This window comes from Schistocerca gregaria, chromosome 3, assembly GCF_023897955.1.
Source record: "Schistocerca gregaria isolate iqSchGreg1 chromosome 3, iqSchGreg1.2, whole genome shotgun sequence".
Classification (NCBI taxonomy): domain Eukaryota; kingdom Metazoa; phylum Arthropoda; class Insecta; order Orthoptera; family Acrididae; genus Schistocerca; species Schistocerca gregaria.
Window position 1 is genome coordinate 273,423,850 of NC_064922.1, and position 25,323 is coordinate 273,449,172.

Genomic DNA, 25,323 nt, shown 5'->3' on the forward strand with positions numbered 1-25,323 from the left:
GATAACTAGTTTAGACAAGAAGAGATTAGAAGCTTTCGAAATGTGGTGCTACAGAAGAATGCTGAAGATTAGATGGGTAGATCACATAACTAATGAGGTATAGAATAGAATTTGGGAGAGGAGTAGCTTGTGGCACAACTTGACTAGAAGGGATTGGTTGGTAGGACATGTTCTGAGACATCGAGGATCACCAATTTAGTATTGGAGGGCAGCGTGGAGGGTAAAAATCGTAGAGGGAGACAAAGATGTATACACTAAGCAGATTCAGAAGGATGTAGGCTGCAGTAGGTACTGGGAGATAAAAAAGCTTGGACAGGATAGAGCAGCATAGAGAGCTCCATGAAACCAGTCTCAGGACTGAAGACAACAACAACAAAAGTTCTCAACTGGGGAGAGATCCGGCAAACATGTTGGCCAGGGCAGCGTTGGAAAATCTCAAACACTAGCGGTAGAAACTCTCGGTACGAGCTGCAACTGTCTTGCTGAAATGTAAGTCTGGTATGGCTTGGCATGAAGAGCAACAGAACTGGTTATTAGAATACGATCGACGCATCACTGTACTGTAAGGGTGCACCAGATAACAACCAAAGGTCATTATAATGAAGTGAATACCCCTAGCTGCATACATGCGTTTATATACGTCAACGGGGACAGTTGAAAATGTGTGCCCCGACCTTGACTCTAACCTGTGATCTCCTGCTTACATGGCAGACGCTCTATCCTTCTGCGCCACCGAGGACACAGAGGATAGTGCGACTGCAGGATCACTTAACCCCCGTTTTCTGTAACCCCTCCTGCAGCGGATTTACTGCTTCACATCAAATCCCACTTCGCACAGTCATGGGCCAATTCTTGGGAGGCTACTCCCCTGTGACACCAGGCCCGTGGCGTTCTTCCTTTCGCCTCTCCCGAAAGGACTCGACCACACTGTGTCGTCTCCGCATTGGCCATACCAGGCTGACCCATGGTTTTCTTTTGCGTCATGAGCCACCCCCACTTTGTGGTTGTGGAGCCTTCAAATCAGTAGCCCACATTTTGGTTGAATGCCCCCTTCTTTTGGCTCTGCGTGCTAAGTACAGACTCCACCACACTTTACCTTTGTTGGCTGACGATTCCCGGATGGTCTGATTCTCGGTTTCCTCCGGGAAAGTAGTTTTTATTCTGAGTTTTAAGTTTTTTAATCTCTCTGGTGTTGGGGCAGGGCGGTGAGTGTTTGGGTGTCTCCCCACTGTAAGCCGTGTTTGGAGATTCCCGATTCACCTCCCTGACAGAGATCCTCTTTTCTTCCCCTTTTACTGTTCTTACCTTTTTAAGGATTGGTTAGTCTCCTTTTCCTATACGTATTTCTACATTCTAGCGGTTGCACCTTTTAAGTCACAGGTGGTCTTTCCTATGCTGCTTCAGCATAGCGTTGGGTTCGTCCTCGTGCCGACTTCCCTCATTTTGTTTTTTACCATTGACAACATGACTGCCCTTTTACGGTTTTTCCTTTTTCCCTTTTATTGTTCTGACTTTCCTGAGATATCCCATTAGCGGAATGGGCCATATTTGAAACAAGGGACTGATGACCTTGCTGTTTGGTTCCTTAAACCTCAAACAACCAACCAACCGACTGCAGGAACTTCTCTCTGAGACGCTTCCCGTGAGACCCACATTACCAACTTAATGTCCCGCACTATATTCATAGTGCCCCTGCCAATTATACTCATTATTCACGGCTTTTTGCCGATTCCCGTATTGGGCACTGTTTGTGCATCCGCAAAGAAGAAAAGAAGAAGGTAAAATGGGCGGTGAGCCTCATATAAGATAAACGCTGATTCCATACACACATGGGATTGTATTAGGAGCGTGAAGTCAGTGCACTAAGCGTTATAGGATACACACAATATGTTGGTTCACCAGTAATGAAATATTTGGAGAATTGGCGTTAGCTCGGCTGTATTGTCTTGGCTTTTTTCCTCCCGACAGAAGAGGAGCAGCTGGTCCATCACATCGCCTCCCAGCCTGGAGGACCAAGTAATTTTTAGTAAAGGTTGTCTTCCTTTAGCCGTTGATAAGACAATAAGCAACTACAAGGTAGCAGCTGCTAATTTTAATTTCCCTGTGATTCCCCATACCTAGAGAGCATTCTCCTATCTGCAATTTAGGGAGGCGTCCGATGGGAGACTAGAAACTTCTCACGGGGTTACTGAAAAATGTAAATACCTTCTAAAACCCAGGGGAGGGGAGATCGTTGTTGGATCCGAATTATTTTGCGGGCTGTCAGTAAAACTGCAGACTTGATGCAGTAAAATAGATTTCAAATATGGAGAGAGAGGTGCATGAGACATCCTTTGTAACGTAAGCTCCTGCTGGTTTTCTTCTTTCTATTCGTGTTTGTATTGGAATTAGATTGCACGCTACATGAAAGATTTGGCCTCGCATTCTGGGATACAAGCAGTAAGTGTGTCAGTTCCTAGAAGTTAACTATGGCGAACACGCGTCTGCATCCTGTGGGCACTCTAATTTTTCTCCAGTAACTTTCGACACAGTGCTCTTCATCGTTTACCATCTGTCCAAAGTGACGAAGGAAGATGGTTCCTTGCTGTTGCGGCTGGTACCTCTGTGTTGAACTAAGCTCTTCTTGACAATTTTTTATTATTATTATTTCGTGTGGCTTACTGGCCTGGTGCAAGTCTTTCTATTGGAGGCCACATCTTGTGTATCCCTAACCTATCCCAGTTATACAAATGGCGAAAGTGGATCTATAGTTTAACGTAAAATCCGAACCACGTGCCGATTTAAAGACTTCTCACACCGTTGGTAGGTGACGCCTAGGTTAAAATGCAAACTGAGAAAACCAGGGCCCGGCCGGGATTAGATCCCGCGATCTCTCGGTTCCCAGTCATACACGTAAGCGCTGGAGAGCCAGGCCCGACATAGCTCTGCAGTCTCCCACATCTATTGCGTTCTGCTTCGACGCAATAGAAAACAGTTGACGTCACTTAGGAAACGATTTGTGTTGAATTGGTCCGCGAATGTCTTTAGATTTTGAAATTGTTCTTACATTACAAGTAGTTTCATTTCGCGGCCAACCCAACTGCATTGAACGAGTAGCTTCATGCCCCCCAACGCCGAAAATGTCATGTAAGAGTTAACACCCAATTTTGCGTTCTTACTAAGTACGATCAGTTAGAGATCACTTTAATACTATGAGACATTTGACTCCACATGCGTCTACTTTCAATCCTTCCAGAGCTCAAAACGTTTCTACACACCTCTTGCCTTGATGCTGCGCACAAGCTCCGCTGTTTTTTGCGCGGAGCGCAAGGAAATTTCTCTAATAACCTGCTAGATCCCTGCTGGGGAGCAATTTGAAACTTATCACTGCGGAACGAAACGGAAGTCGTAAAATAGTCACGTAAGTACTAACACGCCACAAGTAGTGTCATTGTGATACGAGCATTCTGATTTCTTCTGCATCTAGGTAGTACGGCACGTAGAATTGTTTCGTCAACTGGTTCGTTCTGAGGTGAAGCATTACAGAACCGGTAGATCTTGCGCCGCGTCTTGTCTGGCAATACTGGGAACAATAGCTGGCCATCAAACGGTCACATCCTTGAATCTCATTCATGTGTAGTTGGGACCGAGCGAGGTGGCGCCGTGGTTAGACGCTGGACTCGCATTCGGGAGGACGACGGTTCAATCCCGCGTCCCGCCATCCTGATTTGGGTTTGGAGTGATTTCCCTAAATCACTCCAGGCAATTGCCGGGATGGTTCCTCTGAAAGGGCACGGCCGATTTCCTTCCCCATCCTTCTCTTATTCGATCAGACCGATGACCACGCTGTCTGGTCTCCTTCCCCAAACCAACCAACTATAGTTGGGTGTAGCCATCCAGGGCTAGTTACAGTTTCAATGAAATCTTTTTGAGCATTATGACTACCATCTGAAAAGGACAGCTGCAAAGACAGTGGAAATGTTGGTTTGAGTTTTGTAATTATATTCAGCTTTGTCAGTAACATACTTTTAACTATAAGGGGCGTTCAAAAAGAAAAGAGCATATTTACAGAGACCAGTGCCTGTATGTTAGAAGTATTGACCCTGGCTATTGAGACAGTTGTCCCACTGTGACACAAGATCGTGAATGGCTGTCTAATAAAATTCCTGGGGCTGCGATGTTAACCAGTTCCGCACGTACAGCTGCACGTCGTCGTCAGAGGTGAATCGTTTGACCATATGCTGACGTTCTTCTTTGACCAAGACGGCCCCCCTTCTGATTCACTTCCTGAAGCATAGGACAACAGTGACTGCCGAGAGTTACTCGCAAACCTTGACCACCCTTCGCCAAGCTGTCAAATCAAAACGACCAGGCAGTATCACCCACGGGGTCATTCTACTCAAAGACAATGCGAAGCCTCATACGGCCAACACATTCGCGGCACTCCTGCAGAAATTCAAATGGGTGGTACTCGGCCACCCTCCATACAATTTGGACCTCTCTCTGTGATTACACCATTTTTAGTCCCCTTAACAAGGCTCTGAGGGAAAACGATTCACCTCGGGCGACGACGTCCAACTGTACGTGTGGAACTGGTTACCTTCGCTGCCCCAGGAATTTTAGGCGACAGCCACTCACCGCCTTGTCTCAATGGGACAAGTGTCTAAACAGCCAAGGACAATACTTCTAACATACAGGTACTGGTTTCTGTAATTATGCCTCCGGCTCGTTTCTTTTCGAAAGCCCCTTATATGAGACTAAAATACTAATTTTCCTTGGTCGTACGGGCCTTTTCTGTTTCCAAGACCTTTCTGTAGAACTTAATAAGATCTTACTTCTTTGTCTTTAACATTCATTCAGTTGTGGATATAATATGGAAGCCAAAAGCTCTTTTCGATTTGTGTGCTGGTTATCCTTTGCTGCTGTTTAAATATTTGATCTGAGGTCAACTTGATGGATATAGCTGTCGAGATTATTATTCTCCTTTTTATTTGATTGAGATCGATACTGAGTGCATTTAATACAGTGTTAATGCACTTGATACACTGTTAGTCATTGAAATATCATTATTTCATCTCATCTTCATTGACGAGTCGTCGATATGGAGTCAAATAGAAATAGTTGCACCAAGCGGAAGAACGTCAGATAAGGTCCCCCAGCCAAATCCGTCATACGACCATTTCTTCTTATTCAGATTACAGAAATGCCTTCAAAGACGTGGATGACTGCATTAGATGATAAAATATTTCACACCTCTTGTCGATGGCTACTATCAGAAAGCATCAGTTTTACTTCCCTACTTTAGCAGGCGTTTCCACTTATCAGCAGTTGCCTGTTCTCAGACGGTCGTATCGTCATAATTGACATTGAGATGGCTGAATGGGCACGGTCTGAAAGCCAATAGACTCAAAAAAGAAAAAACCGCTCAGAGTAGTTCGTATAGCCACGGATGTCAGCAAGGGGGAGGGGAGAGACAAGAGTGGACACGTGTTCCCACCCGCATAATTACCTAACGGTTGCTGCTAGTGTAGTTCTTCCAAACAGCATCCCATACGAACAAACCAGTTGTCTTCCTGTGGTTACTCGTTTTTCAGGTACTTGGCGCTGTGCACGGCTCTGTCTAAAAAGAATAGCTCGATGTAGTCACAGGGTCGAACCGTGCCCCACTGCTGATTCGCTTCATATAATAACCTGTAACTGTGAACCTGCACTCAAGTGGTATGTGCACTGGCTAGAATTGCGAGTTAATGAAATATACAAAAGACATAAAATAAGTTAAATCCGTAATTTAATAACAGTTCTGACTTCTGTACTTGATGAATACGACAGAGAATTATGTTGAATATTTTTAAGGGCAACTCATATAAACGGGAAATGATCCTAAGATATTTAGTTAAAAATAAAGACGGAAAACACCCTTGTCACATGCAGTAAAGTTACGTTAAGTCTCTTGAGAATGATCGCAGAACTCTCAAACTAAATTGTAATCAAAGATACACGAAAACTAACTCCATTTCGTAATCACAATTCACGAAATATTCACTAGCTCAAAACTGTTCAGAGTTGAACATCACGATTTGCAAATTATCACAAGCCATACAAAGAATAGCAACTCAGCCTGTCCTCAATTCAATTTCATAAACAGAAAAAGTGAATAAATTAATTTTGCTATCGATCACATTTAGATCTCGTAGAAATAGGAAGCCTCTTCAAAAGTTAAAGTATGACAGCGGTCATTCACCGCCCAGAATGTACCACACATTCGATCAAATATCACCAGATACCACAGGCAGGTCTGCCTTCTTCCAGAACGAACACTCAAGTGTTGGAATCGCTCCCTTGAACGCTTCATTCGGAAAAGTCCGCCTCCACTGGACTCACATAGTTTCCCGCTACTGTCCAATTTTTCATTTGGCTGAAGGCTGTTCCCAAAAAAATATATCGTTATTAAGTTCTACGGACATGATTTGACTCATCTCGACCACTTCCTAGGAAAAACTGTTAAAGTACAACAATATGTAAATAAAGAAATATTATAAACATTTGGTCACACTCATGCCATTCATAACAAGTATAAATATGTTTGTCCATACATAAATAAGCCAGTATTCTTTCACAAGTGCGCTCATGATAAATAAGATGGATGTTAAATATTGTTTAAGAACTACTTTAGGCCGGCTTGTCAGTGTTTTTTGGCACTCTTTTACAAAGGTGGTGTCAGCTAACACATGCGATTGACCACTTCTGAAATTTCCATGATTTTGTATTATCAGTTGTGGTTATTTAAATGAAGTTACTAGTAAAATAGTAAACTGTTCACTAAATAAATACACAAGTACGACAATGTGAGGTATTCATGCTGTATCCATTTGCTATGTAAATGTAAAGGTTACACTAGTCTGATAAATATTTGCATAATGAAGACACAAAAAAGTAATAAATCAACAAATAAAATATAGATACGTAACTTTCAGAGATGATGGCTGTAGTGCAATGCTATTATCATAGATATCGTGTGCTGAAATCGCACGAAGGGCTTAAAGGTTGTTAATTCAGAGGTTCAATACGAAAATGTTTATTCATTGTGAAATATTTTTTTGTTTTAAAGCTACTGAAATTTTGTTATTGGATGTGGCCAGTTTTTCTGAGATTGCAGATGTATTCAGATTTGCCTTAATACTTAACTGCGAATTGTTATGGATTCTTGCAGAGCTGTAACAAGCAATCGTTCAGCTTGTGTGACACTCCTCCATTTCTTGGAGAACTGTCTCCTTTAGTGTCAAAATTCCCCATACCGGGATTTACCCACTTCTGGCCACGCGCTACTTGTCTCTGCACCTGTAGTCGCCTCGAGCGGCCACACGATGTCCTTGCCCCTTCGGCTCACACCCACCCAGCCAAGCAAGCAAATCCAGCTTTCGTCAATACCGGACTTTGGTGGACGAATGACTCGCCCCATCTCGTAATGTTACACCCCACTTCCCATTCCAAGGAATCTGGAGGACAATTTTATTCACTACAGAATTCTCGCACACTTCCAGCAATAATCTGTGTATACCACGTATGGAGTGGAGAACCATCAGTTCCCTGGAATATAATAAGCTCATTTGTATGAAGAAATATTAATTCTATTCTTCTTTACTAATTCTGTTGGGAACACATTTTGCTGATTGTATCGATACCTACCACCGAATGTTAACAGCCTTCGGCCATAAAGGTTTTACATGCGTAACGTCAAATATTTAACACGTTAACTAATATGTACTTATACGTTTGAAACTGTATTATACATGGGAGTTAGTCTTTAAAAAAAATCGGGGATGTGTGTGTGTGTGTGTGGGAGGGGGAGGGGGGGGGAGGTCTATTGGAGTACTCTGAAACGGCAAATATTAAATTTCTTAGTGCTTAAACTACATTATTTTCAGCATAGCTTCTTTCAAAAATTTTATCCTTGGACTTGAATAATCATTTCTAAGAGTTAGTGGACTATTCCGCGGCAAAATATTAAATACTTATTGCAAATATAATAAACTTTTTTTATACAGTGAAGCGCCAAAGAAACTGGTATAGGCATGAGTATTCAAATACAGAGATGTGTAAACAGGCAGAATACGGCGCTGCGGTCAGCAACGCCTATATAATTGTCTGGCGCAGTTGTTACATTGGTTACTGCTGCTACAATGGCAGGTTATCAAATTTTCACTGTGAACGTAGTGTTATAGTCGGCCCACGAGCGTTGGGACACAGCTTCTCCGTGGTAGCAATGAAGTGGGGATTTTCCCGTACGACCATTTCACGAGTGTACCGTGAATATCAGGAATCCGGTAAAACATCAAATCTCTGACATCGCTGCAGGCGGAAAAAGATCCTGCAAGAACGGGTCCAAAGAAAACTGAAGAAAATCGTTTAACGTGACAGAAATTGTTGCAGATGTCATGCTGGGCCATCAACAAGCGTCAGCGTGCGAGAGCCAACTCGTGTATACTTAATGACCGCACGACACACAGCTTACGCCCCGCCTGGGCCCGTCAATACCCACTTTGGACTGCTGATGACTGGAAACATGTTGCCTGGTCGAACGAGTCTCATTTCAAATTATATTGACCGGATAGACGCGTACGGGTATGAAGACAACCTCATGAATCCATGGACCCTGCATGTCAGCAGTAGACTGTTTAAGCTGGCGGGGGCTCTGTAATGGTGTGGGGCATGTTCAGTTGGAATGATAGGGCACCCCCCATCCGTCTAGATACGTCTGACAGGTGACACTTACGTAAGCATCCTGCCTGATCACTTGCATCCATGTCCATTGTGCTTTCCGATGGACTTGGACAATTCCAACAGGACATTGCAACACCGCACATGCCCAGAAAAATCTCTTCTGAGGTCAAACACTTCCGCTGGCCACCAAACTCCCCAGAGATGAACATTATTGAGCGTCTGGGATGCCTTGCAACATGCTGTTGCCACCCCCTCGTACTCTTCCGGATTTATGGATAACCGTGCAGGATTCACTGTCAGTTCCCTCCATCACTACTTCAGACATTAGTAGAGTCCAAGCCACGTCGCGTTGCAGCCCTTCTGCGTGATCGCGCGGCTCTACACGATATCAGGCAGGTGTACCAGTTTCTTTGGCTCTTCAGTGTATATTTCTATTGATTAGTCTGACTAGTGAACGAATCAATGACGCACCAATTCCTGTGGTAAGAGGCAACAGGCATCAAATGGAAACAAATACAAATCCGAACACAAAGAATCCTCGTCTCTTGTTCAACGGAAATGAACAGAAATCAGAGGTCAGTCCAAGAAGACATATTGAAATCGAGAACTTCAGTTTTCAGTTCGCTCACTTCTCATTGTTAATACAACCCTGTTCGCTGTCTGTGCTGCATTGATACAGACGATACAAAATAGTATGTGGAAGAGAGTTTAAATTCTGCTTTTTTAATTTCGTAGAGGCTTTAACTTTGTTTCCTAATGTCACTGCCTTGAATTTTATTACAAATGGCACTTAAGTTCTGTGGAACCTTTGGGCAACCTCTATGTAATTTAGTTTACGAAACTTTGCTGCAGCATATCCTGGGTAACTTAAGCCCAAGTATCAGTTCCAATGATTACTACTTCACTACTCTGAGAGACCACTTAGTTTACTGCTTAGAGAATAGTGTTCCCCTGTGTTCCGTATAGGGCTACGAATTCTGACTTGTAATCTTCTGTAATCCAGCGTTATTAATTTGGAAGCTGTTGTACACTGTCTATGCATTCGTCTACATAGAGATCCAATGAAAAACTACTAAAGTTAGTGTTCCTTACTTTTATCAACACAACATGTTGGCCTATTTACATCTTAGTAATTTTTCCCTAAAAGCATGTTAAAAAAGAGCATCGGGAAATATTACACTTCCCGCTACGTAGGACACAGGCAAGTAGGCTATTAGGGTATATGCAAGGAGAAAAGTGTGGCAGAAATAAAGACTGGCGTTGTGGTACAAACGTGCGTAAGCAACTGACTAAAGCCAGTTACCTGGTTACAGACGTTACAAAAACATGTATAAAAAGGAGCTATTCGGAGAACCTGTTTGGATCCGTAGTTCCGGGCAACCTTGAGATACGTCACGTGGAACGTTTCTTAGATCTGCTCCTAATCATGCTACCGCACAAGGTGGCGCAGTGGTTAGCACACTGGTTTCACATTTGGACGAATCCAGATTTAGGTTTCCCGCGATTTCCCTAAATAGCCCCAGGGAAACGCCGGGATCCTTTCTTTGGCAAGGGCACGGCCGATTTCCTTCCCCATCCTCGACAAAATCCAAGCTTGACCTAGATTGCACCTTCGCGAAGAAGGCATAATCTCTGCGCCACGAAAATTTTGTGCAATCGTCGTGTAAGCGAAAGTTCTATAAAAGTTCGTCTCATAGCAAATTAGCAGAACATTGCTACTTTCCTGCGCAGTAGTCCGAAAAGTTCATATAGTTTCCCTACTCTACATACTATTTGATACAGAATTACTATGGATATTACGAGTAGCACTGCAAAACGTCTTCACAAGTCATTCTTGCCAATGGACAAAACCTTTATATGCAGCGGTCCTGTAAGTAAATAAAACAGTATTCTCACAAGCTACAGTGTTTTGGAAACAAAGCGCACAGGATCAAATTTCTTATAAACGGTGGTTACCATAAATCGTCTCTCCAGCTTGATTACTTCCGTTTTGACAGTAGGTTTTTAAAACTGTGCAGAAATGCACGGTCTCTTTTTAGTTTTTGTTTGAATAGAACCACGCCTTCTGACAGTCAGGCGCATACTAGCGCTTCTGGGAAAGCGCAGAAAAGTGTACCGGCAAAAAGTAAGTGTCCAGATATTTATGTGAGACACCTTTCTTGTGTAAGGTCACTTACTGAAGGGCCACTAAATGTAGAGCTGTCAGACGAAGCAGAAACATGACAAAACTTCAGTAGCTCAGTGACTAAGTGCCAGACTACAAATCCAAAAAATCCAGAGTTCTGCACCCATACAGTCTTAGAGGTGACAAAACTATCACTCATTTGTTGATGTGAAAAAGTCCGCTGCATCCTGGTTCGCACACTCCGTTGAACTAGATGTTCTTCCCTGTATCTGTCTGGGTCTATCAGTTCAAAAGTTAGAGGAAGACGTGAGCATACTACATATATGTTCAAGACTTACCTCTTGTCAGTGTTAAGAGCAAACTATCATGCGAAAACTTATAAATTATCAGAATATTGATTCGGAATCTGTTTGTAGCGAAAAAAGTGTCATCTTAAGATAGATTGAAATGGAATTCCTTTCAAACAAGATACTTTGCAACCCCTCCACACCCCCGTAACGTAAACGAGGTAGTTAACTTGCCCATTGTAGTATGAGGCGTTTTTGTAGTTTCTGGATGATGAAAGCCAATCAAATTGCATGCCCATCACCAGGCCAGTCTACAGTAGGGTGAATCGAAGCTTCGCCAGAGAACGGTATAAAGCAGCTTGTGATGTAATTTGATAATCGATTATAGTATCAAAACCGATCGTGGCACCTAACCACCTTTCTGAATCTAACCAAAAATTTATATAATAGGAATTCAATTTTTACACACGAGATGACTGCAGTAACAGTGTCTCGTTGCCTGCTGATTCCTTTGATGCAACGAGATCCTTCAGGAGTTTCCTTACAGGATTCCGGTAAGGAAAACCTGTATGGATTAACACATTACCTTACATGTTGCTACTATGAACTGAGAATCGATAGCAACCAAAGACCGTAGTTGTATGATACATTCTCTGGAGAACCAACTCGTACAGCTAATTCCAAAATTCTATCGCATCTGAATAAAGGAAGCTTCTGCGCAACATTAATATTGAGTTAAATGACTGTTTTGAAAAGTTCATGAGTTAGAGATATAACTTTATACAAACCTCTCAACTGAATTAATACTGCTAAAATAGAATGTTACATCTTATATAGTGTCGAAAATGGTGTAGACTCGCGACTGTAAGAGCAGTTTTGTAAGCACCTCGAACATTTCTTTAAGGCGACACTTCATTTATAAATCCTCAGTCCCCTCAAGTTGCTTCAAAATTTTATATATTTTGTTTTGCTGAGAAGGCAGACACGTAACATGACAGCTGCTACCATATTAGTACGCATTCAAACAGAAAAATTCTTCTCATACCAACACAAATGGAGAGCTGGCCTTCAGGCAGCGTAATTGTATTATAATACTATATATGTTTTTATGCTTAGTTTCGTGACGTCATATAACTACATATTTTGAGTAGACGCAAAGAGTCACTTGGGTGGGTAATGTTAAGTAGGCCACGTAGAACTATGCTGCTATGTTTTGTGAACCTGGTACAGGTAGACAACAATGTGAAAAGATACCAGACGATAGTCATGTGTGACTTCAATTATTTTTTTTTTTAAATAAACGCATAGCTATGACGAAATGTTTGCACATTATTCACTATCCACAAATCCATAAAACCCTATAGCACCAGTGAACTTCGGAATAGGAGACCTGGAATCAACCTGCAGCCATCATATTTTATTGACCAAATCCACTAGTTTGGTCTGTGGACAGCTGGTACTGTACCATTTACATATCTGCAGTTTTCGTTTAGTCTGTTATCTAAATACAAGAACGGAGTGAAAGATGCATATGGATTGCTATATACGAATGTAACGCACAATATTTAACGCAAAATTTCAAATGTATTAAATTCCAAATTATGTAATTTGGGAAAATAAATAAAATATATATTTAAAAATATGAAACAAATTACGTAACCATCTAATCCGGAGTCCAAAGGCACATACAATAGGTCTACACTACGGTACTGTACTGTACACCATTGCTACATCATAAATTGTGTAATTTATAATTCTATACCAAACTTTACTATAAAACTACGCTATACTACTGCACACTGCGCAGCATCACACTGCTGTGTGCCCCTGGCACGCAGAAACACAACTCAGGATTCATAGGGACTCCTGACCTAGCGCCCAAAGAGTAGAGGTTGAGACACGACTGTCCAGGCCCTCAAGAAATCCTTCGTGGTCCTCGCCAAGGCTCATCACCTTGCTGCTTCCCAAAGCTTAATGCAGTTGGAAGTTCTACCGTGGTGCGTCTCACTGTAGTGACGTCTGGCCTCTTCTTGGTTCTTCCTCAGCCAGGTTGGCTTGCAGTTCGCAAGCAGATATTTTGGCTGTCAGCAAGTTTAGCTTGTGCCACAGCTTCGCGTTCCTCATTACGCTAAATACTGGTGTATTTCCAAAGAAGTTTCTGTTCTGCTCTGTGACATCGTGTGTAACAGCACACTCCTGGATGATTATGTCCGGGGGTAAATCTCTACGCCAAAAGTCATTATAAGGTGTGTGGCGGAGGGTAGTTTCGTACCACTGTCACTTCCACCTTTTTCTTTTCCTGTCACGGGTGGTTCGGAGGAAGAAAGATTACTGGTAAGCATCCGTATGACTTAGATTCTCTCTAATTTTACTTTCATGCACTTTCGCGAGATATGCACGGGAGGAAACAATAGATAGGCTGAATCTTCTAGGAATGTACACTTCCAGAGCTTCAACATTGAAGCAGATAGTGATGCAGAACGCCTCTCTTGCAACGTCCGCCTCTGGAGTTGGCTGAACATCTTCGTGACGCTTTCGTGCTTACTACATGAATTTGAAACGAAACGCGCAGCTCTTCTTTGTATCTTCTCTACTTGCCCTACCAATCTTATGTGGTACAGATCCCAAACTGAAGAACAGCATTGAAATATTGGTCGAACGAGGATTTTGTGAGCCACCTCCTTTGTGGGGTCGAGTACACTTCCTGACGATTTTTTCGCTCCGTACATATATTCCTAGATATTTTATGGATTTGACTGATCCAGTGAGTGATCTGCAATCATGTAATCGTACAATAAAGGGACTTTCTGATTGTTTGTGCGCAATATGTTACATTTGTTTGTGTCGAGGGTCAATTGACAATCCCAGCACCACGAGTTTGTAAGGGTACAGTACCCTTACGTAGTATCGATTATGCACTATGCAGAGATCATACATGGTTTAAGCAAAGACTGCAGTGCAGTCAGCAATGTGCGAGTGGGTAAGCAGTAGTAGTCCGTGGGTGGAAGTCGGCTATGAGAGGCTAGAGAGGGAGGTTGCTCGTTAGCGAGGCCGGAGAAGAGTGGCAGAATGGCACACAGTTTATAAATTGATTTAATTAATAAATTCCAGCATTTAAGAAAGGAGATGTTATCATTTAGTAGTTTTCACAATAACGGAAGTTAACAAGGAGTCTCATGACAAGGAGGAAAGATATATATTATGCTAAAATAATTAAAATATAACTTCACCTACAGCGTATGCGAATAATATAGTTCGCTGCGAAATTGGAGGTTACAAGTTGATCCTGTGAAGGTCTTCCTGCATTTCGCTGCAGTTTTCTGGCATTGCGACTTCAGTACGCAACAGCATCATCCTCCAAAGCAGAAATATCTATAAGTTCGCATATTTCCAGTAAGTAGCTGGGATATGGGCTACATCCCAGCTTCGTTGGTTGAGAACCTTATGACATTGATCTTTCTTCCACGTGGGAAGGAAGTAGTAGACCTTTCTCCCTGTTTCTACCTGGTGCCATTGTGAACGCTAGATCACACTTGTAATAGACCCGCAAGCATAGGTAACGCAGCATTGCCACAGCGTCGAACAAGAGTTCGCTTTGTAGGCTCGCAAACAAGGCTGACTGCCACTCCGTGCAGTGCTCCAGCTCAGCAAGTCGCTGTATTCATCCACCTCTCCTGCGCGGTGTTCCGACGGACGCCTCACTGTCCAAAGTGATAAATCCAGTCGATTCTGATCCTATCCAACTCAAAGGTGAGGAGCAGGTGGTCGTCGCCGGCACGTTTTTTTTCCCAGCAGCCAGCGACCGGGGACACCACAGCTGCGCCACGCTGCTCGGCCGACAAGGACATCCAGTGGTCACAAGACGCGCTTCACGACCTAGCCTGTGGTCGTTACCTCTTACGCTACACGCGCTCACAGAACCAGTTTCCCATCCGTAAGAAAAGTACTTAATTGTACACACTCTTATAGGTCAAGTCAGCCGCCTCATTAAGTACGCACTAAATTGTGGCAAAAGGATCTACATGGTTCCAAGGACCTTTTACACTTATGACGTATGTATGCAGACCGAAGCGACCAATGGAAATTTTTACCAAGGCCGGAAATACAACTCGGGTCTCGTACTCACAAGGCAGATGCGCCAGCCACTACGCCACCCTGGCACAGTACCTCAGTATGCCTCCCTCCTCAGTCCAAATTCCCATTCCCATTCACATCTCAGTCCACTTAGTGTTCCACCTACAATTAAGTAGCGTTGCTACAAATTTTCTTTCATCATGTCAGTCTGCTTATACAATAAATTTTACTGTTAGAGAAGTCACATCATTGGGTTTAAAGACGTTCTCTTAAGAGAATTCAACAAAATAATGGACAATCCAGAACTGCCGATACACTGACATCAGCAACTCAAATGCTAAAGCGTCTGCGTTCGAGAAAACCACAAGAGATTACATGAACTTCAGGAACAGCAACTCCCACACTACCATTGAGTGGTCTGACAAATCTTGCCCAACAATGCCTCCTGTGAAGAAGACGCCGCCACCTGGTTTCACCCTCCCTCGCAGACAATGGTCCACATCAAACAGAATTCGAACCAACAATGGGAATTGTGAGCCTCCCACTTAAAGTGAAACATAAATGTGTGTGTGTGTGTGTGTGTGTGTGTGTGTGTGTGTGTGTGTGTGTGTGTGTGTGTGTGTTTGAGGTTTACGGGCGCTAAACAGCGTGGTCATCAGCGCCCAAACGCATAGAAACAGGAACACATGCGGTGAAGGGACGAAGACGGACACCAAACAAGGAGAACGGCTAAAAGACAAAGGCCTGACGCAGTTCCAAATGCTCACATACAGAGGCAAAACAAGAGGAGAAGGAACACACTAAAAAAGGAAAGGAAACACAAGGAAAAGAGAACAGATACTGAAGGGAAACAAGGAGGTAATCGTGACTGGCGGACCTCTTACCTAAAACCTGGATGAGCCAGTCACCCAGCAGCACATTAAAACCCTCTCCCTAAAATCCGAGGCAACAGATTGGACAGGACACAAAACCGTAAGACCTTAACCACAGTCGCTGCGCCGTCTTGCAAAATAGAGGTCAAATCCGGTGGCAAAGAAACCACCGCCCTCTGGTCAGAGAATAAGACAGTCAAGTAAAATGTGGCGGACAGTAAGCTGGACGCCACAAGCACTGCAGATTGGAGGTCCTCCCGCCGGAGTAAAAACCATGCGTTCAGGGACTGTGTCCAATGCGGAGGCGAGTGAGGAGAACCTCATCCCGCCTGTATGACTGGTAGGACGTACGCCATGGTCGCGTTGTGGCCTTTACCAGACACAGCTTATTGTCAGAAACTGCCAGTCACTCCTCTTCCCATTGATGCATAACACGAAAACGCAAAAGGGAGGTTACAGCATGGAGGGGGACGGGACATTCAACAACGTGAGGGAGGGAACATGCATCTTTGGCAGCCACATCCGCCAGTTCGTAATACCTACGTGCCCCGGCACCCAGCAGAAAGAAACCGCCTTCCACTGCCGTTGCAGGTGGAGTAGGGCATCATGGACGTTCTGGACGACCGTATCCGCTGGGTACAAGTGTTGCATGGTCTGAAGGGCACTCAGGGAGTCAGAAGAGACGAGGAACTTAAGACTGGGAAAACACCTCATCTGCTCCAATGCCCGCAAGATTGCAAACAATTCGGCATCAAGGATGGTAAACGCCGCAGGAAGCTGTAACTTGACGACTCGATCAGGGAAAACAACAGCACAACCAACAGAGTCCCCCTGTTTAGAGCCATTTGTGAATACAGGTACATGGTCCGGATGCTGGTTTAAAATACTGTAAAATAAGGAGGTAAAAACAAACGCTGGAGTGCAGTTCCTCTGGTTCTCCCACAAGTCTAGAAGGATGCTGGGTCTCTGGAGCAACCAGGGAGGCAGGCAAGTAAAACCTTGTCGTTGGGGGGCCACACGCTCCACACCAAGGGACTCAAGCAAATGCTTGGCACGAATCCCAAATGGTCTCGTTGCCCTGGGACGACTGGAAAAGACCGAATGTAGGACAAGAAAGTATAATGGCAGTGCTGGTGACTTTGCTCTCGCGACTCCACAAACTATAGACTACATTCGTAATCTTGACATGAAAGTGTAAATTTGTCATGATGTATGTCTAGCCATACGCCAAATAAATAGTTTAAAGCAAAAGATGCTTACCAATTTGTCTTGAGTTAATTGAAGCCACATTGCAGGAAAGTTGATGCTTTTAAGTGACATCACTCCATGTCCGTTTGTCATGTGGGAAGTTTCCTTTAAAAGCTTATAAATGACAATGTCCGTCAATTTATTATGTTTATTTTTTCCGCTATTGTATCGCGACTGCAGCTTTTGAGCAGTTATAAAGTGCAACTGCGTTACTGAAAACAAGAAACATGTGAATGAAAAATATGGGGCGTAATGTGATCACATGTGAAGAATATAAGTACATGAAGGATTACTTGGGGTGTTATTACGTGCCTCTCCAACGTGAGTCAAGTGTCTCACACCAGCGCCCCCCTCGTTCGATATCTGGCATAGTGCTGGATCGATCGTTGATATACTGTGCAGAAAATGCTGTTACTCAACCTGTACAGCTGCAAACAAAGGGTGAGACAGGAAACTCGGAGCATCCCATATACACTCCTGGAAATTGAAATAAGATCACCGTGAATTCATTGTCCCAGAATGGGGAAACTTTGACACATTCCTGGGGTCAGATAAATCACATGATCACACTGACAGAACCACAGGCACATACACAGGCAACAGAGCATGCACAATGTCGGCACTAGTACAGTGTATATCCACCTTTCGCAGCAATGCAGGCTGCTATTCTCCCATGGACACGATCGTAGAGATGCTGGATGTAGTCCTGTGGAACGGCTTGCCATGCCATTTCCACCTGGCGCCTCAGTTGGACCAGCGTTCGTGCTCGACGAGCAGACCGTGTGAGACGACGCTTCATCCAGTCCCAAACACGCTCAATGGGGGACAGATCCGGAGATCTTGCTGGCCAGGGTAGTTGACTTACACCTTCTAGAGCACGTTGGGTGGCACGGGATACATGCGGACGTGCATTGTCCTGTTGGAACAGCAAGTTCCCTTGCCGGTCCAGGAATGGTAGAACGATGGGTTCGATGACGGTTTGGATGTACCGTGCACTATTCAGTGTCCCCTCGACGATCACCAGAGGTGTACGGCCAGTGTAGGAGATCGCTCCCCCACACCATGATGCCGGGTGTTGGCCGTGTGTGCCTCGGTCGTATGCAGTCCTGAATGTGGCGCTCACCTGCACGGAGCCAAACACGCATACGGCAATCATTGGCACCAAGGCAGAAGCGACTCTCATCGCTGAAGACGACACGTCTCCATTCGTCCCTCCATTCACGCGTGTCGCGACACCACTGGATGCGGGCTGCACGATGTTAGGGCGTGAGCTGAAGACGGCCTAACGGTGTGCGGGACCGTAGCCCAGCTTCATGGAGACGGTTGCTAATGGTCCTCGCCGATACCCCACAAGCAACAGTGTCCCTAATTTGCTGGGAAGTGGCGGTGCGGTCCCCTACGGCACTGCGTAGGATCCTACGGTCTTGGTGTGCATCCGTGCGTCCCCTAAACGCTTGGACATAGAAATTCCTTTATCAGTTTCATTTGCGACCAAACGTTAAATTTACCTCAAATTTGGAGGAAAACGGTGGTGACGAATAGATGTGCTCCCGCTGTAAATACAGGATGGCCCCAAATAATTAGGTTTTGCCTACTACCACATAACGTGGGGTGATAAATTTTTGTGGTAGAGCGAACAACCTGAAATTCAATGCAGAGGGTTTTCAAACTGCTTTCCTTGTACAGTAATTAATGTGTACTGTCTTGAATGAATTCCCTAATGGCTTTCTGAGGAACATTTAGACTGCATGAATATCTAGAAAATGCAGTAACAACTCGGGGTGTTGCAGGTACATCTTTGAAGACTCTGATCTTCAAATAGTGATAAACACACGGCTTTCGATCGGTACTATAAGGGGCCCCTTTCAGATCATCTCCAGTGAATACTAAGGTGTCCAGGGCAACTATCTGACCTCCGAACGTCTCCTGACAGAAATCGAAGACGACCGCAGTACAATGACTTCCTCCATCCTGCATGAACCAGTAGTCTCGGAGCAATCAGACGCGTCTCCGAAACGGTACAAATTCACGTTCCAGTACCTGTATGTTTGTCTGCTGCGTCAGGCCCCTCAATAAAAAAGAGCCCAGTAATGCATTGTGTACTGATTGCGCACCGAACTGTGATCTTCTGTTTATGGGGAGCAGCAACAGCACCTTGAATGTGCGGATTCTCAGTAGCCCAGTGGCGCCAATTCGGTTAAGTGACAGACCCACAGATTTGACTGTGCCTCATTGCTGGATCTGACCTATGTCACCAGTTCGATTTTCAGAGACCTCAATCATCTCATTTCCAACGGAATATCGCAGCTCCACGTCCCTCTCCTTCAAAGGTTGGCACAACTGCATTTTTTGAGTGAGAAACTTGCTTCTCCTTAATTATCGTCTCAACAAATCGTTGAAACATCCTGAGTTGAAGTGCTGCATGTTTGGTGATTACGTGGGCTTCTCATTGAATAAGGTTCGCACTCGTTCCACATTGTCCGTGATACAGCTAAGGCTGATTGTTCTCACTAACCCTTCCTCTAATCACGTATTTTCGAAACAATTCATCAATCTGTGAAAAAAAAAACAGGGAAGACATCACACAAAATCTATATCAATGGATGCTTAGACTTTATCACAATTTGGCTTTAGTTCCGCAATGTAATCTCACCGAAAAGCAGTCACTCCTGAGGTTGCCGTTCTAGGAACAAACGTCCTGTCGAATGTGCGTTGCACCACAACGATAACTTCCTTTACTTCTAGGTGACGATGCCTCTATAGCTGACTCAGTTTTACGTTTTATCCGTGCTGCTGGGTTTTATCGCTCACTCTAGTGTGGGCGCTCTCGCATAATTTCTCAGGCTACACCCTTTCCAGCGACTTTTAATTGTAACGTGGATACCAAAATAGTGTCTCTTATGGTAACAAGTTGTGTTGGTACCTCTATCAACGATTTACGACTGGAGGTTCTTCGCTTGTAGTTGTGGTTGATCTTTTACCTGATCCACCAACCGCTGTAGTCTGTTTTAGTGTAGTCAACTATTTGTTCTGCTCCTTTTAAGTGTCCTCTATTTTGTGTTACTGCGGTGTTAATTTCAGCTCTGTAGCCCTTGGTGTTCCCTCCTTCTGGGTGCAGAGGTTACTGTTTTACTGTATAGGCCTTTTACAATTATGTCTGTTTGGAACGGGGGACTGAGGACCTCGATGTTTAGCCCCCATCAAACCCCAAAACAAACAAACCAACCAACCACAACGATACGTCTAGAATTTACGTATTTATATACGATCAACAAAAGCTGTTAAAGTTTCAGTGCTTCCATTGTGAAATGTGAATTGAGGCATCGGTGAGTCAGCTACAGAATTTTCAGAGCTATAATGTAGCAGTATCAAAAGAAGAATCATTTATGGCCTACAATTAAGCCACAGTAGACAAATACTTACTAACATCTATTTTGCGCCGCCTTGTATTGAGTCTTAGCCTGCCAGCGTTTGCTTTTAAGCGTGTGACGTTACAGGTATTTGCTAAAATGTGAAATACTGAAAGTATCTTTAAATTATATAAATTATATTTTATTGTAAAGTAATTAGATGAACTCTTAAATTATTATAAATATGTATGAAAATTGTAGTGTAAAACTTGACTGGTGGGCAGAAGTAAAGCAGCTACAAGTACACTGACTACAGTGGTGATTATGTGACAGTTTATAAGTAAGCGTGCTCAGCAGTGCACGAAGCTTCTTGTCGCTGATCCTTGTTTTGGTAGGCTGACGTTTGGGCGGTTTGTGTCCTGCGAATTCAACAAATTTCGGATTGTGATTGTGTGAGCGTAGAGGAAGATGAGTGACGAACACTAACTTCACTTAACGAAGGTTTATTCAGCACTTGCACATACAAGAGCGCGGAGCGAACTGCCTCCGGCCAGAACACATACGGTATATGTACAGCTACATAACATTCCAGTACAGTGATTTTTGCTATTTGTGGATACTTCTAGAATGTACTCTAACTAAATGTAGAAATTAAAATTTTTCAGTTACGGTGAGTTTAGACCTCACGACCATCAATACAACGATCTAGTATCACAACCACTACACTACGGTGACTGCGCTACCCGGCTGCTTCTGTGACATTGTGGTTAAAAAGAGGACTTGCGTAGATTTTCAGATTTTCTTTATTGATGTAATTTAATTACTTTAATGATATTGTACGGCAAATAATCGCAATTTTAGCGAATATTACTAGCAAGAAATCGGGAGTACTGCTAAAACTGTTAATATGAAAGAGACAATCATTCAGAAATTTTTGCTGGTAGAAACGTAAATAAATCTGTCATTCAGGGGACATTTTATCATTCTCTAATTTCTCTCTCTACCTACACAAGGTGACATGAATTGTGCCCATTGTTATAGAGCGTCGATGAGCAGCCAACCCCCTTTGATCCAGCCACGTGATATGTTAACGACTGCACATTGCCCTTACTAGCTGGCATATGCTACGCGGAAATACACTAGCGAGTAGCAAGCACCCGCGAGTTACGTCGTAAGCGCCTCGCTGTGGTCTAGTCTCTGACCGCAGCGCAACGACATACTCGTATACCGTTTTGCGATGAACGCATGCGGAAGCGCCGGTGGAGCACAAGATTTCATAATCAGTGGGCATAAGCAAAACTCTCCCTGCGCGTAACATAACGCAAAAACTACAATGTGGAAGGGTGAGGCGGAAGCAATTTACTAATCCGGAACCTTGGCCCGGCTGCGCTTGCCGTCCTTGGGCAGCATCTCGTACTCAAGCAAAACAGGCGGGTCGGTTCTCCTAGGCGACCTCTTGTCGGCTCCCAGCTACGCTCTCGGACGCCCTTGGGTCGCAGCGGAAGTACGCGCAGCTTGCCCAGGCGTGCTCTGGCACACTGCTCGGACGCGGGATGAGGGCTCTGGAGTGCGGTTCGAATCCCTCCACATGCAAGCACAGCACGTTTCCCATTGGTTCCTCCTAGCATTTAAACTACTTCCGACAGACAGAATCGACTATTCATGCAAGTAGCGTAAAAATAGTTGTGCGTCGAATGAGTTTGCATTTGACGTTCAAAATTAAATAGCCTTTCTACTTAGGGAACCTGTAACACTTTTCTCTCTGAAGTTATTTTTGTGCAGGTTCGTTTAAAAAATTATATATATATATATATATATATATATATATATATATATATATATATATAAAGTTTCTGGCAATACCAGCCATGACCTTCGTTTGTGCGGATGCACACATAAACTCTTATGGGACTTGGTAAGAATGTCTTCCACGAGTAATGAGTCTCTTGGGGGTGGGACACTACATTCGTAGTGTGTGGACATACAATGTGAGAATGTGGGTCTCGCAGGAGGCGTGCGCGAGATAGCCCCTGCAGTCGCACTATCCTCTGTGCCCTCGATGGCTCGGATAAAGAGACTGCAATGCAAGCAGGAGATCCTACGTTAGTTCCGGTCGGACCACACATTTTCACCTGTCCCCGTTGATATATATCAAAGCCTGTCAGCAGCTGAAGGTATTACAATTCATTCTAATTGCGTTAGAGATATTAGTAGTTTTCACTTCCATGACGTTCACAATTTCTATCCTTTCCCTTTTTCAAAATTAGCATTAGTCATTCAAATATTCAGGATGGCACTAATGAAAATAGTGCTCTTAAAATCCACAACAGCTGAACTGTTATTCACAGAATAACTTCAGATTGATTCATTTTTTCACCACTGAATAAAAAGTATTTAAACACATACATTGTATTTACAACATGTACGGAAGAGCAAGCGTGGCTAAAGCATTGCTGCTCAAAGATGACATGGATATTTGTTCTTTTTGAAAGTTACCAGTGGACAGTGGATTTCTTAACAAGGCTTCATGAAATTCTCCCTGGTAATGGCCGTCGGCTCGGACATGAAGCGAGCCAGCGACTCGAAAAAACTTCCTACCGCGCCCGAAACAATTATCTCCCTACTCAGTCTCCGCGTTCTGTACTCAACAAATAAAACCAAAACATTTGTTTCCGGAAATAACAATTAAAACAATTTACACTCATAGAAACAAATTGTATGCTACTTCACCGTGTATCGTGCATGCGGCAACACTAAACAATGACGCATCGTCACACGCTGCATCATATCAACCCGAATGATGGTTTGAACCGCACTGTTCTTTACCAGGCATGGTCCTATTTGGGGTGATATGCTTGTTTTCCTCAGGATTCTGGCTCGCCCATCCATTTATAAGGGGTCTCCGAACCACCATGCAACTCGATATTGTTTTCACACTGCTGTTGCGAACCTAGCCACACCCTGTATAAGGACGTGTAGATGCAGCAGGAGACAGGAACGCCAGCACTGTCAGTCTCAGATGTTTTCGATATTTTCTCGCAACATAACAGGTCGTGACCTACACTTCGTGCGGCTGTTAATCGTAGTAACAACTTTACTAATACTCAATAGTATCTTCAGTTTACAAGCCGCGTCACTTGGAATAAAATAATCGAGCTTTCGATTGCTCTCTCTGCCATAGACATCAGCAGTTAAAATTATCGAATGACTGCCAGTGCTCTGCTTGTATAGATGCCTCTACAGTAAAGTCGTTGTTGCTCCTTCCCACAGCGGGACCAAGTGACCTCATACGGTGTGAGGGGCCTGCGCCACTTTTGAAACGGCCGCTCCAGCTTCGCTACTAGCTTTCAGCCTCCGTTTGAACGAAAGCAGTGTCCAAAGCCCGCCCACATGCTCTACTAGGTGTATACCTCTGGTCTCTGTTGAAATCGTTGCTGTTTATTCTACTTTGACTCTTGTTTTATAACAGAATCCCAATGTGGCAGGCCGGCCGGAGTGGCCGAGCGGTTCTAGGCGCTTCAGTCTGGAACCGCACGACCGCTACGGTCGCAGGTTCGAATCCTGCCTCGGGCATGGATGTGTGTGATGGCCTTAGGTTAGTTAGGTTTAAGTAGTTCTAAGTTCTAGGGGACTGATGGCCTCAGAAGTTAAGTCCCATAGTGCTCAGAGCCATTTGAACCAACAAAATCAAAACAAGGATTATGAAAAGTAGTCGAATTAAGTCAGGTGATGCTGAAGGAATTAATTAGGAAATGAGACCCTTAAAGTAGTAAATGAGTTATCCCGTTTGGGGAGCAAAATATGATGGTCGAAGTATAGAGGATATAAAATGTAGATTGTGCAATGGCAAGGAAAGCGTCTGTGAAGAAAAGAAATTCGTTAACATCGAGTATAGATTTGTCAGGAAGTCGTTTCTGAAAGTATTTGTATGGAGTGTAGCCATGTATGGAAGTGAAAACTGTGTGATAAATACTTTAGACAAGAAGAGAATAGAAGCTGTCGAAATATGGTGTTATAGAAGAATGCTGAAGATCAGAGGAGTACATCACATAACTAATGAGGTAGTGTTAAATAGAATTGGGGAGAACAGAAATCTGTGGCACAACTGGACTATAAGAAAGGATCAGTTGGTAGTACATGTTCTGAGGCATCAAGGGATCACCAATTTAGTATTGGAGGGCAGTGTGGAGGGTAAAAATCGTAGAGGGAGACCAAGAGATGAATACACTACGCAGATTCAGGTTGATGTAGGTTGCAGTAGGTACTGGGAGATGAAGCAGCTTGTACAGGATATACAGCATGGAGAGCTGCATCAAACCAGTCTCTGGACTGAAGAAGAAGAAGAAGAAGAAGAAGAAGAAGAAAAAGAAGCGACGACAACTTATCTTCTAGAAAATATTCAGCCACAACCGACTTCTCCAGTTCCCTTTAATATGACGTGAATGCACAACGCTCAGCAACCTTGCGAATGGTCTGACGTATGTAAATCTTGCGACTTTCATAGCGACGCCATTCACGCCAGCGACTCTAAGAGCTTTGTTGTCTTTGACAGGGCGTAACATACCTTAGAGGGGGCCAGAACACTGGTCTCAGTCCATGTTTCTTTAGCACGCCTAGTATCTTGGTAGTAGTTGTTCCACGCTATGGAAGGAATGCAGCTGGTTTGA

At 43.8% G+C, this 25,323-nt stretch overlaps 1 protein-coding gene across 1 annotated transcript in view; it reads left to right on the plus strand.

Moving 5' to 3' along the window:
* The window catches only part of LOC126353801 (protein THEM6-like), a 189,740-nt gene that overhangs the window by 86,030 nt on the left and 78,387 nt on the right, over positions 1–25,323 (plus strand). The window lies entirely within an intron of this gene.